We start from the raw sequence: 20,266 nt of genomic DNA, 5'->3' as shown, positions 1-20,266 counted from the left end.
ACTACATTAGCCACCACTCAGGGTACATTACTTCCCCGATCATCCCCATATCCAAGAGTTTTTCTACTTCTTCATTTATTATGGTATTTCTTTGTTTTGCAAATTTGTGCCTTTTCATTGCACGAGGCTTAAAAGATGGGTCAACATTGAGCTTATGAGTAATAATATCAGCGCTAATTCGGTCATATCAAAATGAGACCAAGCAAACCAAGATGATTTATTTTTAAGGAAATTTACCGATTCGGGCGACGACATTATCCGGGTGCGTCGGATCCTATTAAAACATACCTCGTCGGGGTACTCGGGGTCTAGAATCACGATCTGTTTCCATTCGGGAGGTGCTACATACGTGTTCGACGGATCTGTAATTGCTATGCCAAGGACTTTGCCTTGGAAGGCTTCAAGGCTTTTGTGTAGCACTCTGAGCTGTCTTGTGATCCCCTTTGATTGTGGCTATGCCCCGGTCTGTTGGTATCTTGATGCACTGGTGATAGGTTGATGGTACGGCCTTGACGTTGTGAATCCGGGTGCGCCAGGATGGCGTTGTAGGATGACAAGCGATCAAGAACCCAAAACTTTTCATAGGATGAGACTCCTTCCACATAGGTTGGGAGGTGGATCTCTCCTAGAGTGCTCTGGTTTCTCCCTTTGAACCCTACTAGGACGCTGGATTTTTGGTGATTTGATCCTCGTCAATCTTCATGGCTTTCGATCGTCAAGCATGATCGGGTTTCTTGAGCTGCCTCCATCTACCAGGATTCTTCTTCTTGTGGCATTTGTTCCAATCGTATAGAAATGACCAGGCCATCGTGATGAACATCGGGGATGCCTACTAGGTCGCAATCGTTGAAAGTGATTGTTGGGCGGATCCGCTTGCGGGGTGACACGGTCCTCGGTGTCTGGCTATCTTTTTTGCCGCATTTGAGCTTGTCAGGCCGCAAATTTACGAACGCGATATGAATTTTACTTCATAGAGTGGTGGTGGTGGAGGGAGGTCGCGATCCTGCTTGTGCTCCTGATTTTCTTTATCCTGGTTTGCATTCTTGCCTTTTGACTTGATCAGGTCTTTTAAGTATCCTGATTTCAGCGGGTAGGCCACTTCCTTCCTCAGAGTGAAACAGTCATCCGTGGTGTGTCCAATATCCATGTGAAATTCGCACCATTTTGAATTGTCTCTTCTGGGATTTGGATTTTCTACCTTCCTGGGCCATCTAATGATCGTTCCCATGTTGTTAAGCCTCGGATTAATCCTGCAGATATCAACACAAAAGTTATGTTCGGAGATAAGTGGATAAACCTTAACCTTACCTTGATATTCATGAGTCGAGGTTGACTTCCGATTGATCGGCCTGGAATATGGAGTAGGTCCGTAATTGTTCCCTCTGTTGCTTTTCCTATTGCTTTTTCATGATCCCTTGGTCCCTTTGGGTGATCCAAGCTTGTAGCTTTTATCTTCTTCCACTGATGAAGGCAAGGGTCTTTACTGAACATATTCGAAGGTGTGGCGGGGTACTTAGTGAGTTCTTTGTACAAGTCACTATGTGGTAGTAACCCCTGTCTAAATGCCTCCCACTTTCTTTGTTCCAACGTCACACCGGGTATAGATACTTTTTCTTTGTTGAACCTTGCAAGGAATGTCCAGAGTGTTTCATCAGGCTTACGTGTAATTCGGTAAAGGTCTTTGGATCGTTTCTCCAACTCCTCGCTACTTGCGAACTCTTTGGTTGAAAATGTTGATCAAGTTAGCAAAGGAATGGATGCTGCCAGTAGGCAGGTTGATATACCATTGCAGGGCAGGGCCAGTCAAGGTCGTCCCAAATCCCTTACACATGCAAACTTGTCTGAATTCGCTGGGAATGGATGCAACCAACATTTTCTGCTTGTAAAAAGCCACGTGATTTTGTGGATCCGTGGTTCCATCATAGACCCTCATGGATGGAATTGTGAATTTCTTTGGTAGGTCTACTTTGGCTATTTCGTCTATGAACGGTGAATCGAGCATAGCATCGGGCGACTTCTTCCATCTTTGGCGGTACTCCACGGTATCTTGTCAAATTTTTCATTGAGTTTTTGATCTCTGAACTATTGCCATCATGATAGCTGCTGCAGATTCATCAGGTTTGTCATCATTTTTCGGCTCTTCATCACCATCTACGTTAGTGATTTTAGGAGTATTTGGGCTCCCAAAACTGGAAAAATCAATGTTTTTGATGATTGATGAAAATGGGGTTCCTGGTTGGAATCTAGAGCACCCCCTTGGGTTTTTTCAATTTTTGTTTTGGTGACTCAGATTCTTTCAATTGCGGGATCTCTGCTTGATTTGGGCCACTTTTTCTTTCAGGCTTTCCAACTCAGCGATTTTTTGGAGAGCTGCATTCAATTGATCTTCAACGGTGGGTTGGGCCATTTTTGTAAGTTTTTAGGTTTTTGTAAGATGAGAAAAAAGGGTTTAAAGAGCTAGATGCCCCACGGTGGGCGCCAATTGTTTTGTGTGGATTTTGCGCAAGGCGAAATCAGGTCAGGGTGATATTGTGCAGGGTTAACTAGCTCTAATTAGATTTCTGGTCAGGTTGACAGGGTACGATTTAAACAATAAATAAAATAATAGAAATAACAAGACAAATAATTTTGTACGTGGAAAACCCTTAAATGGGAAAAAACACGGACACCAAGCCAGGAGAGGATTTCACTATATGATTTTGAGAGAATATTCCAATGATAACAATAATGCTAATGGTTTTGTGTAGTATGTGTTCTTCTTCTTGTTGTACGAATGTTCTCCTTCCAATAGCTCCAAAGTGTTCCTTATATAGTCTTTTATCTTGAACGGTTGCTTTGATCTGGTCATTAAAGGCTGAATATTCTCCATAATTGCTGGTAATAATTACCAAATATATCACTCTTAATTACCGCAATTACTGCATAATCTTTACACTTAATGCTGCGTATTTATTTCCTTTAATGTACGCGGATTTGGTCAAATATTGTCTTGATATTTAGACCATTGTCCTCTCCATGGCCTGGCGCCTAACTTCATGTGCCCTGAGAACCTGGCACCCTGAGAGCCTGGCAGTCAGGTTCAGGTGAAAAGCTGATCAGGGTGGTCTGCGGATTTCCAGGCCTAACACCGTTGTTATAAGTTTTAACAACGGGTAACACATGCACAACCGTTGTTAATAATTTGGCGCAAAATTGACGCAAAGTTAGTGAAAAGTAATCACAACGGTTACTTTTGAAACCCGTTGTTAAAACTTATTTGACAACTGTTGTTGTTTTACAACCGTTGTTAAAACTTATTTGACAACGGTTGTTGTTTAATAACCGTTGTCAATACCTTCCATAATATAAACCACACAATCACAAGTCTACTATAGCCACAAAACACAAACCTTAATACACAAACACAAACACAGCAGACAAACACAAACACAAACACAAACACAAACACAAAACACACACTTTCTCATCGTCTCTTTCTCTCTTTATCATCGTCGCTTTATCTTCTCGTCATCACTGTTGATTTCATCGTCTAATTATCAGGTAAATCTCGCCGTCACTGTTGGTTTCATTGTCTTTCATCGTCATTATTTTCTTTTTCTAATTATTTCATTTGCATGTGTATGTGTTAGTTTTTATCGACCATTGTGTTATTTCTTTAAGTATTATTCGCTTAATTAGCTAGTAAAACAAATTAAATAAACTAAAACAAAGAAGAAGCAAGATGATAGAGAGGAATGCATGATAAACATAATTTATTTTAGCAGGATTTTCCTGAAAGGATCCGGCTTGAATAATTAATAATAAGGGTATCTAGCTCAAATGAATTTAGAATAATAGTGTGAGTAATTGACAGGAAAGAGTAAATAATATTGTTTGTATTTCCTTGATAAGCTAACCACAAACTCGTGTATACAATTGAGTATTTAGGAAAGAGTAAGAAATAAGTTGTAATACTATTGATGAATAATGATGTGTGTTTTACAATTGTTCGATCATACTATTTATAGTTCCTCAGATGTTAACGTTGTATTCAATCTCAACGTTCTTCCTAATTGTCGGAGTTGTTACCTGATTAATAGGGCACATTCCCTATAATCCGGTTGACTCGTTCTTCCTTAACTAATCTTTGGCTTTTCTCCTTTTACACGTCTTGATTCATGGGAATGAGGTACTCTTGTAGTTAGACTTGGTCTTCCTTGAGAATAGGACGTGAGCATTTATCTTTATATAACCGTCTTGTTGCTTCTCAACTTAATCCAGCCTGCTTAAGTGTCCTGCCAGGCTGTTCTGCACTTATCATCAGGCTTTTCTTATAGGATTTAGTAGCTTGCTTATCTTGTGGTACTCTTCATCTGTCAAATAGCAGTTAGATTTTTCCGGTCCCTGGTTGCCTCAATCAACCTAGTAAGGTCAGGCCAAGTTACAATCAGACCAGGCTAAATTAGGCCTAACAATTGCCCCTTGACATTTTATCCGTGCTGGATCAGGCCAGGGGTGAGATGTCAATTTTACCGGGCTAAACAATAAAAAAGAAACATATTTACTCAAGGACTCTTAGACTTCTAGTGACCGTTAAACACTGCAACGGCTAACTGCATGATGTCACGCTGACAGTTTTGCGTTTTCTAGGGTTTTTGTACCGTTACTCCTCTTCTATAAATATGGTATTTGTGATGAGTTTTATTTTTCACCAAAATTCTTCCACTTTCCTTGCTAAATCTTCTCTGAAATTCTTCCCTATTTCCCAGGAATTCCAGTTTGCTAACTTATAATTTCTTATTAAGTAAAATTTATCAAGATAAATAAAACAATAAAGGATATGGGAGCCAAAAAGTGTCCTGCTTCTCAGAAAGCTGCAGCTGAACCTGAGCCTACAGGCGTCCATGAGGAGGAGGTGGTTGAAATTGATCCTCCTGCTCGTGCTATTGCGTTTAAATATCAAGATTCCATTTTTTACGCTCTTGATCTACGGATGCTTATTTTCCTGAAGAAAACTTATTGAAAACGAACTATGATAGGGTTTTAAGAGAGAAAAAATTAATTCTGATTCGGCGAGGTTTGGATTCCGAGTCTTGTCGATCGAGCTAATTAGGTGTCACCCGGTTGGTTCTGTATTTATGAATGGGCGTTCAAAGCAGGTTGTAAGTTACCTTTTACTCCTTTAATGATTGATACTATTCGTGCTATGGAAGTATCACCTTTACAAATCATGCCAATGGTTTGGAAACTTGTCCACTCTATTGAAAATTTATGTGCTAAACATAAACTTGTAATTACTATTAATGATATCAAGGCAGTATATCATATGAAAAATCCTTCTACCGGTCGTTTCAATTTGAGAATTAAATCGAAAATGTCTCCATTAATTACTAACTGGACTGGGGATGATAAAAAGTGGGCAAAGACTTTCTGTTTATCCGGATTTTTGAAAGTGCGGGGTCGAACTTTGATTATTTGAGATATCCTCCTTTGGAGAGTGGTAGGTTTCCTGTACTCTTAATTTGCAATTTATATTACACGAAATTAGGATATTTAAGTTTTACCTGTGCATTTTTGGTGATATTTGTAGCTCCTGATTGGAACTTCGATCCTCTTGAAGAGGAGGCTATTTCAAGGATAGAGGCTTTTCTTTCTATTCCTGAGGAAGAGAGGGCTTGGCCTGCTAGTCTAGGCAGGGATTTATTGCCCCGGTATATGAAGATTAAGCTGAGTGTGGTTAAAGTACCCAAAGGCAAGCCTAGCTCCACTGTTCTTTCCTGTACGTCTTCTATATGTCTCTATGTTGATTGTTGTCTTCTTATCGCTTCTCTTCTGATATTTATGTGTACTTTTTATACATTCAGTATACAGGTCTTCTGCTAGGTTGGCCAGCTCTACTGCAAAAGACTTAAAAGCTGGGGTTGCTAGGATTGCTGAACAGTCCAAGAGCCAGGAGGCTAGTGGGAGTGACAAGACGCTTGACGTTTTGGTTTCTGATGTCCAGCCTCCCCAGGAACCGCCCAGGCTAGTATCACCAGAGGTCGTTCAGGCTCCCAAAAGGAGGAGGGAAGCTGTTATTCCTGAAGAAGAAGGGAGAGAGAAAGAGCCTATTCAGGCTCAGCCAATCAGAAGTGTGTCTGCTCGGATTGACGATATGGATGCTGCCCGGGCGCAGATAAATGATTTCTCTGCTAGTATGAGCAGCCAACTTTTATCTGACAATACCTTTGAGTCTTCTACTAAAGTGGTTTCTATCTTGTCTTCTCTTGTGATAAAGGCTGCTGCCCTTGCTTCCCAAGCTAAGGAGGTTAGTTGCAAAGGGACTTTTCAATTATTATGTGTTCTTTGTGTTGCTTTGTGTTTGGCTGATTGACTTTCTTTTGTTTTTCCGTAGGGATTTATTTGGGTTGGTTCGCTTGTCGGCTCAGGATGCCCAGGCTAGGATTTACGGCTTGGAAGAGAAATTAGATAAAGTTAACCTTGAGTGCACACATCCAGGGGTAATGAGGTAGTACTTCAATCTCGGTGGGGTTGACTAGAGAGGCATCCAGTTTGCTTTGGTTTGTGAGGTGGCTGCAAAAAACGCTGAGAAAGTTGTCAAGCAAGAGTTGGAGGCTGCAAGGGAAGAGTTGAAGACTGTCAAGGAAGAGTTGGCTGCCGAGAAGCAGGCAATGCAGGATCAGCTGAGGAAAAATGAAGAGATTGGTGCTGAAAAGGAGCTAGTGGAGGCGCGGCTTTTGATCTTTTCGGTACTTCTTTGGGAAAGGCCGGGTTGATGCTATGAGGGATCCGGAATCTGACCGGGCTAATTGGGATCCGGATCGGGATGAGACAGCTCTGGACACCCAGTATCCTGATTTGGCCAATATGGGTCAAGAAGAAGAAGTGGATTCTCCTCCTTCCAAGGAGAAATCTGGTGATCAGAAAATGGTGGATGGTTGTGACTCGGTTACTGGTTCGAAGCCTGTTTAGATTTATATTTTTCCTTTTCGTTTTGGCCCATCCAGGGGGATGTTCCTGGAATGAATAATTATTAGGTATGTTTTGGCCCATCTAGGGGGGATGTTCCTGGAATGAATAATTATTAGGTATGTTTTGGCCCATCTAGGGGGGGTGTTCCTGGAATGAATAATTATTAGGTATGTGGTAAGGCCGGCTTTTTTGGATGAATATTTTGTTTCGGTTTTGAATAAATATTTGGTCTTTGTTTATTTCTTTTCGTGTTTTGATAAGGTACATTTGTAGTGTTGGATGTGTCTTGGATCGCGATTATTATTTGGATCGGGCGTTTTTTTTGACCTTGGATCGCGATTCTTTGTGTCATGGGTGGGGTTATTGCACATGCGGAGGGCTTATGTCCCCTGCCTATCTGGAGGGCTTATGACCCATCTATGTTATACAAGCCAGGAAAAGATTTTCCAGGTTTGTATATTAAATTGAGCTCAATATTTTAAGGCCTGTTTTTGCAACTGAAAGTTGGGTATCAGTTGGATATCAGTGGGGTGGCCCCCAATCTTTAAAATTTGTTTTAAGTAAAGTGCAGTATGTAAAACAAATATTGAAGATTCTACTCGGTAAAAGGAAATACGAGAATATTGACAAGTACTTGGGCACATAATGGAAGAAATTATATAAGGCATTTATTCATATAATAGCAAATATCATACATTTAGTTTCATATCAGGTCAGGCAGGAAATGGTAAGATGAAGATTATACCTGGACTGGGAGATATATTTTATATGTGAAATAGTTTTAAGTGTGCAATATTCCAGGCTCTTGGGATCATTTCGCCGTCCAGGGTTTGTAGTCTATAAGCTCTCTGGCCGACTATTGAGTCAATCAGGTAGGGACCTTCCCAGGTTGGGGCCAATTTGCCAGCATTCTTCTCTTTTGTGTTTTGAAAAACTTTTATGAGAACAAGGTCTCCTACCCTGAATACTCTAGTTTTTGAGTCTTGTTGTAGCTTTTTGCAACTCTTTCTTTGATATCTTTGCTATTCTAATCTTTGGTTGCATCTCTTAGCTCTTCCGTCAGGTCCAGGTTGTCCTCCATTAAAGGTATATTGCTCGTTATTGTATTCAGGCTGCATCTGGCTGATGGAATGTCGACCTCAACTGGGATTACTGCTTCACATCCATAGACCAAGGAGTAGGGGGTTTGGCCTGTGGATGTTTTAGGCGTGGTTCTGTCAGCCTAGAGGACCAAGGGGAGCTCTTCAGCCCATCTACCTTTCCTTCTTTCTAGCTTCTTCTTTATGCAACTGATTATTACTTTGTTACTAGATTCTGCCTGGCCGTTAGCTTTTGGATATCCTGGTGTGGAGGTTACCAGGTTGATGTTCCATTGAGCACAGAAGGCTGCTGTTCTTTTTCCCACGAATTGCGTGCCATTGTCGCATACTATTTCAGAGGGGATGCCATATCTACATATGATGTTGTGTTTGATGAATGCTATGACATCCTTTTCTTTGACTTGCCTGTATGAATCAGCTTCTATCCACTTGGAGAAGTAGTCAGTCATTGCTAGCATAAAAACTTTTTGTCCGGGTGCTTGAGGTAGTTTCCCTACTATATCCGTGCCCCCACTTCATAAATGGCTAGGGTGCGGATATGGAATGTAGTTCCTCAGATGGCTGGTGGATATATGGTTCATGAATCTGGCAAGCTTCGCATTTAGAGCTGAATTCCAGGCAATCGGCCCTCAAAGTGGGCCAATAATAACCTGTTCTGAGTACCTTGCTTGTCAGGCTCCTTCCGCCTTTATGATTTCCACAGTATCCTCCATGGATTTATGATAGTATCTGTTCAGCTTCTTGTGGTTCCAGGCATCTGAGGTATGGTCCTGTCTGCGATTTCTTAAAAAGCACGTTGTTAATAATAGTATATGAAGCAGCTTTGATTTTGAGTGCTCTAGCATCTTGCTTATTCAGGGGGAGGATTCCTTGTTGTAGCCAATCATAGTAAGGTTTCGTCCATGAATTGGCAATTTATATTGGGAAACTTTCATCTTGTTTGTTTATTGCAGGTTCTAATAAATGTACGATGGGTATTTTATCAAAGTCAGGGGGACTGAAGGTTGATCCTAGGTCGGCTAGGGCATCGGCCTGGGTATTCAAGTCCCTAGGAATTTGATCAATATTAAAATTGCGGAATTTTGCTTTTAAATTTTGGACAACTTCCAAATAAAGCATCATTTTTTAGTCTTTTGCAGTATATACTCCATTTACTTGGTTTGAAATAAGAAGGGAATCAGTACGTACCTTTAGGTTTTGTACACCAAGGTCAATACATATCTTTAATCCAGCTATTAGGGCTTCATATTCTGCCTCATTGTTGGTAGCTTCGAATGCACAACTTATAGCTTGTACTATCTTATCCCCCTGTAACGATTTTAGTACTACTCCCAGGCCTGTGCCCCTCATGTTGGCTGCACCATCGACAAATAGAGTCCATTTTAGGTCTGTTTGGTCATTGGTCAGTCTATTTACTTCTTTTATTAGGTCGGGTTCTAGGGCTGGACTAAAATCAGCCACAAAGTCTGCTAGTGCTTGTGACTTAATTTTTGTCCTTGGTTCAAATGTTATGTTGTATGTGCTTATTTGGGTGACCATTTGCACATTCGTCAGGACAATTGGTTTCTAAGTACGAGACTTAATAGGAAGATTGGTTCGACTATTATAGGGTGGCTTTCAAAGTATGGTCTTAATTTTGTGCAACTCATAATTAAAGCTAAAACGTATTTTTCAAGTAGGCCATACCGATCTCTCGCATTCGGTAGACTTTTACTTACGTAATAGAAGGGTGTTGTTGTCCATCCGCTTCTTTGACCAGATCGCACCGATGTGGCGATTTCCGTGGATGATAGGTATACTGTCAGGGGTTCATCTTTGACTGGTTTTGCCAACAAGGGAGGAGAGGATAGATATGTCTTCAGATCTTTAAAGGCAGCCTGATGATAAGGTGTCCATTGAAAGTCTTTGTTTTTCCTTAGCAGATTATAGAATGATTTGCACCTCTCTGACGATCTTGAAATGAACTGTTCAGGGTTTGCTATTCTTCTGTCGGCTTTTGATATGTCTTTGTCTGTCTTTGGTGGTTCTAGCTCCAGGATGGCCTTGATCTGTTCAGGGCTGGCTTCTATTCCTCTTTTTGTCACCATATAGCCCAAGAATTTACCTGCTGAGACTCCAAAATGGCATTTATGTGGATTGAGCTTCATATTGAATTTCTCCAGTATTTGGAAGGCTACTTCCAGGTCTTTGACGTGGTCTTCTGCCTTTTTTTACTTGACTACCATATCGTCTATGTAGACTTCCATGGTATCTCCTATTTGATCTTTAAACATCATGTTGACTAACCTTTGATAGGTTGCACCTGCATTTTTTAATCCAAAGGGCATAACAGTATAACAGTATATTCCTCTTTCAGTGATGAAGGCTGTACTTTCCTGATCTGCGGGGTGCATCTTTATTTGGTTGAATCCACTGGAGGCATCCATGAATGTTAACATCTCGTGGCCTGTAGTGGCATCCACCATTGCATCAATATGTGGCAGGGGAAATGGATCTTTGGGGCAGGCCTTGTTTAGGTCGGTGTAGTCTACACAGACTCTCCATTTACCGTTTTTCTTTTGGACGACTACTACATTTGCAAGCCAGTCGGAGTACATTACTTCCCTGATCATTCCCATGTCCAATAGCTTGTCAACTTCTTGGTTGATGATTTCATGCCTCTCTGCAGCAAATTTTCTCCTATTCTACTGTACAGGCTTAAAGGATTTGTCAATATTTAACTTATGGGTTATAATATCAGCGTCTATACCAGTCATATCAAAATGTGACCAAGCAAAACAAGACATTTTAGTTTTGAGAAAGTTGACCAGATTGGGTCCGACCGAGTCGGGTGCATCGACCCTACAAGTACCTTCTGTCGGGAATTCTGGGTCCGAATGACCTCTCTGTTTCCATCTGTGATTGTGCAATATATTCTTTCTGACGGGTGACTTTAATTGCTATGCGAGGGACTTACCGACTTTGAGGGTTTCAAAGCCTGGGTGTAGCATTCTTGAGCCGTCCTTTGTTCTCCCACGATGGTGGTTATCCCCATTCGGTTGGTATTTTCACACATTGATGGTATGTTGAAGGGATTGCTTTGACGTTGTGGATCCATGGTACGCCGGGATTACGTTATACGAGGATAGGCGAGTCCATTACCCCGAATCTTTCATAGGAAGCCACACCTTCCACATAGGTTGGCAAGCTAATTTCTCCCAAGGTGTTATTTGTTTCTCATTTGAATCCAACCAGGACACTGGATTTTTGATGATTTTCTCTTCATCTATCATCATAGCTTTGAGGACGTCAAGCATCACCAAGTTGATTAAAGCGCCCCGTCTATCAGGATTCTTGATACCTTAGTGTGCCAATTTGCATGGTTATTACCAAGTTTGTCATGGTGTAGATCGATATTCCTGCAAGTCCGATTCATCAAAAGTAATAGCAGGTAATGACTTAGATCTAAGAGGGGGTTGAAGTTTAGACTCCCTGGATATTCTTTTGGCGTAGGAGTTGGTTAAACCAAAGATTTCGATCCTCCATTTATGAACTTGACTTCATATATGGGGGAGGAGGAGGAGGATCTCTCTTGTTCCTGAATCTCTCTTGTTTTGTCCTTCATCTTTGTTCTTTGTCATTTTCTTTGGATTAAGTCTTTGGATAGCCTTTCTTTAGGAGATATGCCACTTGTTTCTGAGTTGGATGCATTCTTCGTGGTGTGCCCGATGTCTTGGTGGAAATCACACCATCTCGTTGGATCTTTCCTGGGGTTGTCGGATTTTTTGGGCCATCTGACCGTGTCCCCCAAGCTTTTCGAGCGTTTGATTAATCTGCAGTATTTATAGAGAAGTTATATTCGGGAATAGTTGGTAGGTTAGAAAGGTTACCTTTGTGTTCTTGTGCCATGTTGACTTCGGATCGTTCGGCCCTGGAATAGGGTCCGATCCGGGGTTGCCTCCTTTACGGTAGGAGCTTTTCTGTTAGTGTGTCCATAGCCTTGCTTTCCTCCGGACGAGTTTGTTCTGAAGTTGAGATCTTCTTCCAATCTGACATGTTCTAAGGCGATGGATTGAACAGTGGCAAAGGTTGGGCGAGGCTTTTTGGTTAAGTCTGCATAGATGTCACCTGTCAGCGGGGACTCCTTGCACTGAAGGCTTCTACATTGTCTCTTCGTCACACACGGGAATGGCTACCTTCTCTTTGACAAATCTTGCCGGGAATTCTTTGAGAGATTCTTCGGGAAGTTGCTTTACCCTGAACAGTTCTTGGGTCTCTTAGCCATGTCTCTCTCTTTGCGAATTGTTGATTGAAGGCATTGACCGGTTCGCAAAATTCTTGATACTTCCATTTGGGAGATTGATGAACCATTGTAATCTTTGCTCCAGTCGGGGTTGTACCAAAGCCTTTACACATGCGGACTGCCTGAGTTCTTTGGGTATTGAGGCGGCTAACATCTTGTTTGAATATGGCAACGTGATTTTGTGAATCGAGGTTCCATCATAAGTTCTCATGGATGGGACGATAAATTTCTTGGGGAGATCAATCTTTGCAATTTCATCTGCAAAGGGTGAATCGCAAACTGTCAACTTCTACTTGACCCACGTGGTCGGCACTCCAGGTATATTTTCTATTTTGTTGTGGAGTTTTTGAATTTCTTGAAGCATGGCCATCATTATTCTTTGCTTCGATTTTGTTTGTTTCATCGTTGGGAATGATTTGGGTGCCGGATGGGGTATCCTTCTCCGGAGTTCCAAAATCGGAGAAGTCAATGTTTTTGATAATGGATGAGAATGGGGTTCCTGGTTCGAATCTGGTCTTGGAGCCTGAAGCCTTTGATTTTCCAATTTTTCCTCGAGTTAGACTCGATTCCTTGATCTCTCGATTTGGCTTACCTTGGGTGCCTTTTCTTGAATTGTCTCCAGTTCTTTGATTTTAGCTAAGGCAACCGCCAATTGTTGTTCTGAGGTGAGTTCTACCATTTTTGTATATGAATATTAAATGAAGAATGGCAAAAGGAATTTTTTTTTTTTTTATTAATGAACTAGATGCCCCACGGTGGGCGCCAATTGTTTTAGCAGGATTTTCCTAAAAGGATCCGGCTTGAATAATTAATAATAAGGGTATCTAGCTCAAATGAATTTAGAATAATAGTGTGAGTAAGTGACAGGAAAGAGTAAATAATATTGTTTGTATTTCCTTGATAAGCTAACCACAAACTCGTGCATACAATTGAGTATTTAGGAAAGAGTAAGAAATAAGTTGTAATACTATTGATGAATAATGATGTGTGTTTTACAATTGTTCGATCATGCTATTTATAGTTCCTCAGATGTTAACGTTGTATTCAATCTCAACGTTCTTCTTAATTGTCGGAGTTGTTACCTGATTAATAGGGAACATTCCCTATTAATCCGGTTGACTCGTTCTTCCTTAACTAATCTTTGACTTTTCTCCTTTTACACATCTTGATTCATGGGAATGAGGTGCTCTTGTAGTTAGACTTGGTCTTCCTTGAGAATAGGACGTGAGCATTTATCTTTATATAACCGTCTTGTTGCTTCTCAACTTAATCCAGCCTGCTTAAGTGTCCTGCCAGGATTTTCTGCACTTACCATCAGGCTTTTCTTCTAGGATTTAGTAGCTTGCTTATCTTGTGGTACTCTTCATCTGTCAAATAGCAGTTAGATTTGTCCGGTCCCTGGTTGCCTCAATCAGCCTAGTAAGGTCAAGCCAAGTTAGAATCAGACCAGACTAAATTGGGCCTAACATATATATATATATATATATATATATATATATATATATATATATATATATATATATATATATATATATATATATATATATATATATATATATATTATATATATATATATATATATAAATACATAAATTAAAAAAATTACATTAATAAAAATGCAATTCTTATATTTTCATAGAGGGTCTTATTCTCCTCTATGATATCCGTCCTCTCCTCCTTGGCTATTTGGAGGTTCATTGTGATTGCTATATCGTCATATAGCTGCAACTGCTGCTGCTCTGTCAAGCCATCTTCTTTGGCGTCCTTCAGTATGGATCGAGCATCCGCAAGGTAGCTCCTGAGACTTTCCTCAATAATGTGGAGCAACCGGCGGATGAAACTGTTGTTGTTCTCGATCATAGTAAGAGTCTTAAGGATGATATCATTCATTTTGTTGGAGTTTGGAGTTTGTTTTGAAAGATTAAGTAGGGTTAATTTATTTGGAGTTTGTTTTAGCAGTTAGGGTTTGGAGATGTATAGTGAGATAATGGAATGTTAGTTGAGATAATGCATGTATTTATACTAAGCAATGTGTGGTTTGAGTTGTTTTTTAATTAATATATATGTTAGGAAGTTGTGCCATAATCATCATAATATCTCTCTCTGCTGCTTCGAATCTTATTACTAACCTTTCTCATTCCATATTGTCCGTTCATATGCACAGGGATGGCAGTAATAATGCATGCATCGGAATTATAACGGGCCGTAATTATGCATGCATCTAGTAATATTTAATTTAATTTTTATTTATTTATTAAGAACAAACAACAACGGTTATTTATAAAAAACCCGTTGTCTTTAATTATAACAACGGTTTTGTATATTACAACCCGTTGTTATAACTTTCTCCCCAAAATTGAGTCACACTTTCCACAACGGGTTTTTATACTTAAAATCGTTGTTAATAGTTTTAACAACGGGTTCCTTAAGAAAACCAACCGTTTTTAAAACCTTTTACAACGGACGCTTTAACAACGTCCGCTTTTTTATATAACAACGGTTTTTAACCGTTGTTATAGCCTGTATCTGTAGTAGTGTTACTTCAGATTGGTGCAAAGTTCGTCTGCAAGTTCAGGATTGTGTGCATTGGTGGATTTCTGCCAGGTACAGGTCCTTAGGATTGAAACAGATCATTGGGGTCATTTTGACTTCTTTGATCTATCACATTTGGTTGTGTAGGAATACAAGTCGTTGTGACCAAGTATTGTTGAGGCCTGATATGCTTGTAATGAAGGTTAAAACTGATGTCCTTACTAGGTTATCATGTTGTAATCTAGGCAGGAAAAGTGTAAGTGTAACTAAATGGATGGAATCAATTAGTAGTGCTTAAGGAAGTTAGTTATAACTATGCCTTAATTTGTATGTTGGAGTTTTATGATCTTTAATGAAAAGCTTACATTTACCCAAAAATAAAGTTACTTTCTGGGGAGGTCCGTTTGATATCCAAAAACTGCTCAGCAACAGTCGGACAAGTGGGGAATGTTGGAGTGAACCATAAAAGTTTGGGTAGAGCCGGATCTAAACGTTGGCTAGGTAAGCGTCCTGTAGTAAGAGGAGTCGTTATGAACCATGTAGACCATTCCCATGGGGGTGGTGAAGGGATGGCTCCAATTTGTAGAAAAAAACCCACAACCCCTTGGGGTTATCCTGCACTTGAAAAAAGAAGTAGAAAAAGCAATAAATATAGTGATAATTTTATTATTCGTCGACGTAGTAAATAGAATTAGTCTCTTCGTCTTTACATAAAAAAAAAAAATTAGGAGTAATTAACTGTGACACGTTCACTAAAAAAAAATCTTTTTGTAGCCAATCATTTATTATGAAAAATTGATAAGCTTAACACAAAAGCGGAAAAAGAAATAATAATAACTTGGTCTCGTAGGGCGAACGACGAGAATTGTACCCGCGCATGGTGGATTCACAATCCACTGCCTTGATCCACTTGGCTACATCCGCCCCCTTTTATAGTTACGTAAAAAAACTACTTCTTATTTTAATTAAAGAACAAGAAAAGACGAATTGACATAATAAGACTTTTGTAAAGTCGTTTTATTTTTTTATTTAAGGATTTATAGTATAGAAATAAAACAAAATTATATAAAAAAACTAACTAGTAAAAGGGCAATAAAAAAATTTCTTGTTCGATCAAGAAACTAGTATTGCCCCTTTACTTTCAAAAAAAACTCGTACTAAACTAAAAAATAAATTTTATCCATTTGTAGATGGAACTTCAACAGCAGCTAAGCCTAGAGGAAAGTTATGAGCATTACGTTCATGCATAACTTCCATACCAAGGTTAGCGCGGTTAATGATATCAGCCCAAGTATTAATTACACGACCTTGACTATCAACTACAGATTGGTTAAAATTGAAACCATTTAAGTTGAACGCCATAGTGCTAATACCTAAAGCAGTAAACCAAATACCTACTACCGGCTAAGCAGCTAAGAAGAAGTGTAAAGAAAGAGAATTGTTGAAACTAGCATATTGGAAGATTAATCGACCAAAATAACCATGAGCAGCTACGATATTATAAGTTTCTTCCTCTTGACCGAATTTGTAACCTTCATTAGCAGATTCATTTTCTGTGGTTTCCCTGATCAAACTATTATTGTTGTTGTTGTTGTTGTTGTTGTTGTTGTTGTTGTTGTTGTTGTTGTTGTTGTTGTTGTTGTTGTTGTTGTTGTTGTTGTTGTTGTTGTTGTTGTTGTTGTTGTTGTTGTTGTTGTTGTTGTTGTTGTTGTTGTTGTTGTTGTTGTTGTTGTTGTTGTTGTTGTTGTTGTTGTTGTTGTTGTTGTTGTTGTTGTTGTTGTTGTTGTTGTTGTTGTTGTTGTTGTTGTTGTTGTTGTTGTTATGATTATTATTATTAATCATTATAATTAGTAGTATTATTATTATTAGTATTAGAATTATTATTATTAGTAGCAGTCTAATTAAAATTATAATTAGAGGATGCTATATAAGTCTCCTCTTCCAACATTACATTACAACCACAAATTAGACTAGTTAGTTCATTTCTCTCTCAATATTTTAGAACCCTAGATTTAATTTCCTCTCTTCAATTTTGCTCTAGTCAAATTGTAATCTTTACGTCAAATTTATGCAATTGCTTTCTAGTTTATCCTAGTTCTTCATTTCTCAATAGTTTACAATTAGTCATTTGGGTTGTATTTGGAAGACAAGAAGAAATTCAACTTCCATTATTATCCAAGTTTGTTCCTTTCCTCTTAGTTGGTATAATTATCATCTCTTATTTACATCTTATTTTCATTTGATTACATTTCTTATGTTGTTTAATTATTATTCATCCAAAGTATTAATCTTTATCATGTTTACAATGTTTACTTGTTTATTGTTGCAATTTGTTGTTAATTTCTCACCCATGAATATGAGTGAGTAGTCTCATCTAGAGTTTAGGGGGATCTTGGGTCATTAATGGATGTAAAATTGGGTTATTAACATTTGGAATTGGGTGATTACTTGGTATTTACTTTCATGCATATGAAGTGCTCGATGAAATGTTTAAACGAAAGTTTGAGTCTTTCATTAGCATGTTTAACTTATCTTGGTGCATTATTCTATTGGATGGTCTTTATGCTATGATTAGTAGATCGATTGGTCTTGTTCTCATTCATATTAAGTGTTCGTAGAATTGTTTGAATGAAAGTTTGAACCTTTCTTTGACATGTTTGGCTTGTCTTGGTGCTTATGCTATTGGAAGGTGTATATGCCATGTTAGTGTTGAGTTCATCTTAATTAAGTGACAACTTATTAATGAACTTACGGTGACTAGGAAATTAGTCTTAATTCCTTGACTATTGTCATCACCCATCCCCACTAAACTAAAAGAATAAGAAAACTGTAACATTTTCCCGCCTAAATGAATATTCCATATTTGGGCTTCATTATATCTTATCTACAATTAGAACAAACTACTTAATTCCATATAATTTTATTCCAATTACATATTTATATGCCTACAACTGGGCCAATACTGATTAATTACATACAATAACTAACCTACTACAAGATAAGAGCATTCATATATTGTTTTTACTTCTAAAACGAAAAAATTGCCAATAATATATATTTTTCTTACACTTTAATTTAATATCTATTTCTACTCTACACAACATGAACATTTAAATTTTGTAATTTTGTAATTTTTTTTGATTTAATATATACATAAGTATATTTATTACAACACAGATACACACAAAATAGTTTCAGCAATTTTATATAGAGTAACAGTGTTGAATCTTCTTTTTACTATCTCTTAATACAAAACATTACTAATATTAATTTCAAATGGTGTTAAAATAAGTTAAATATAATTAGATAATAGTTGAATTCTCTAATATCCCTATCTAAAAAACCGCGTGTACGCGGGATTTATACTAGTGTCTTGTTTTAATATTGTTTTATGCCCTCCTACCCAAGTGAACCCGAAGACTCTAGTTCTCCAATTAATTGAATGCAACTCCATTTAGTTTAATTTTATTTAACTCGTTTGCATCTTAGTTTACAATTAATCAACCTCTTACATTTGTTTGACTAAACTAAAGACTTAAACAAACCATGTATCTAACCCCCGCCATCTTTGTGTTTGACCCATTAAATACTACTTTTTAATTGAGTTTTATAAATTATTTTTGATTGGGAAACGACGACAAATCCCACCATCAATTGCAATTGATGGGATATGGTTTCTTCTTTAAGGACAAGCAAGATTTTAGCTTGGGGGAGTTTGATAAGTCCATTTTATATACACTATGACCCCATATTTTAGCTCTATTTTACATGCTAATTTGTACTAATCTTAGTGTTATTGAGCTAATATTGCATTCTAGTTGTATTTGCATGGTTTGTCATATTTTGTAGGTATTTGAGCTTTTAGGAGCATAATTCTACATATTTTGCAAACACTAGAAGCAAGGCTAAATAGAAGAGCATGATGGACTAACCAAGAAATGTTACATGGATTTGTATGCATAAAAATATGGATTAAAATGAGAAATGCAAAATAAGATCGTATGCAAAGTTAAGCCCAAGATTTGAAGTCCAATTAAGGTGGAACTTTGGATGCTTAGTGAAGCTTTGGATGCTAATATCACATTTAACCAAGTGAATTATGATGGAATTAGTGGTTCACTTAGGACTCCTTTGGTAATTAATCAAACAATTAAGAGAAAATATTTGGGGTTGACCCCTTATATTTACTCTAAGTTTCACCCCTCATTTCTTATATAAAGGGTGTAGATTTCAACACTTGGACACCTTTTACATATCTTCTTACACACCCTTGTACACAAATTTTCCCACACATTTTCATATATGTTTTAGTCTTAGTTTTAGAATAAAATGTAGGTTAGATTTCCTTTATATTATTTATATTTTCGTTAGCATTTCAATATTGTATTACAATTTCTATTCAAGCATTGTTTTTCAAATTCCAATTCTATTTCCATTGTTGAGGTAATTTATTTCTAGTATTATTTCCCTATCATTATGTTTATCATTTTGTTCATTATTAGCTTAATTTACATAATGCAAGAGTAATATATTTTGTCTAGGGGATAAAGGAACCCCTGCTAAATAACTAATCACAATTTTTAAAATGAGATGTTACGATATTAAAATAGTTTCTATAACATGTTTGCATTATATTGTTTAATCTTTGGTTATTGGCCATAATCGTAGATTAAGTTTGTTAATTCATTCTATAAGTCGAGAGGCACGGAATTGAATTAGACTAAGCACGTGTAGTAGGACGACCTAGTCATAAACGAGAGTTTCTCTAGAACCCGGTCTATAGTTGACACTAATATCGATAGGTGGGTGTCTCTAAGCCTAAGCAATTTATCATTATCAATGCATTTCTAAATTAACATGACTAATTAGTAATTTGCATGTGTGACCCGATTTCCCTAGACGCTTTCTTTATTATCGTTTTCATTTTATTTGCATAACCAACCAACCAACCAACAACCGATAAACCGACCTCGATAGAATTCAATCCATAACAACTTGTTTAGCAAACTCCCGTCACCTAGTGGTTCGACCCCTATTACTACATTTATTTGTGTTTAAGGAATTTATCTTTGCATAGGTGTGCGATAACCTATCAATTTTAAAGTTGTCAAAACAATTCTGATAATTATATCACGACTCCATGAGCTCGTTGATCACCTTCAATATGCATAACTGCTTTGTTTTGAATGCTCTCAAAGTTTGTATTTTTTGTTTTGTTCCTTAGAATTAACTGCTACCCTTTCTAAAGGTTAACAGTTGGATTTATTGGGCTACAAGCTCCTATTAGACCCGTCTTATGCTATGAGACAGTATTATAAAAGAGTTACTAAAACGGAAAAAATATATAATAAAATTTAATAAATTTATGTGCGAAATTTAGCATGTCTTACGATCAGACGGA

Source organism: Silene latifolia, chromosome 6 (genome assembly GCF_048544455.1).
Source record: "Silene latifolia isolate original U9 population chromosome 6, ASM4854445v1, whole genome shotgun sequence".
Lineage (NCBI taxonomy): Eukaryota > Viridiplantae > Streptophyta > Magnoliopsida > Caryophyllales > Caryophyllaceae > Silene > Silene latifolia.
Note: the sequence above shows the minus strand (reverse complement) of the source record.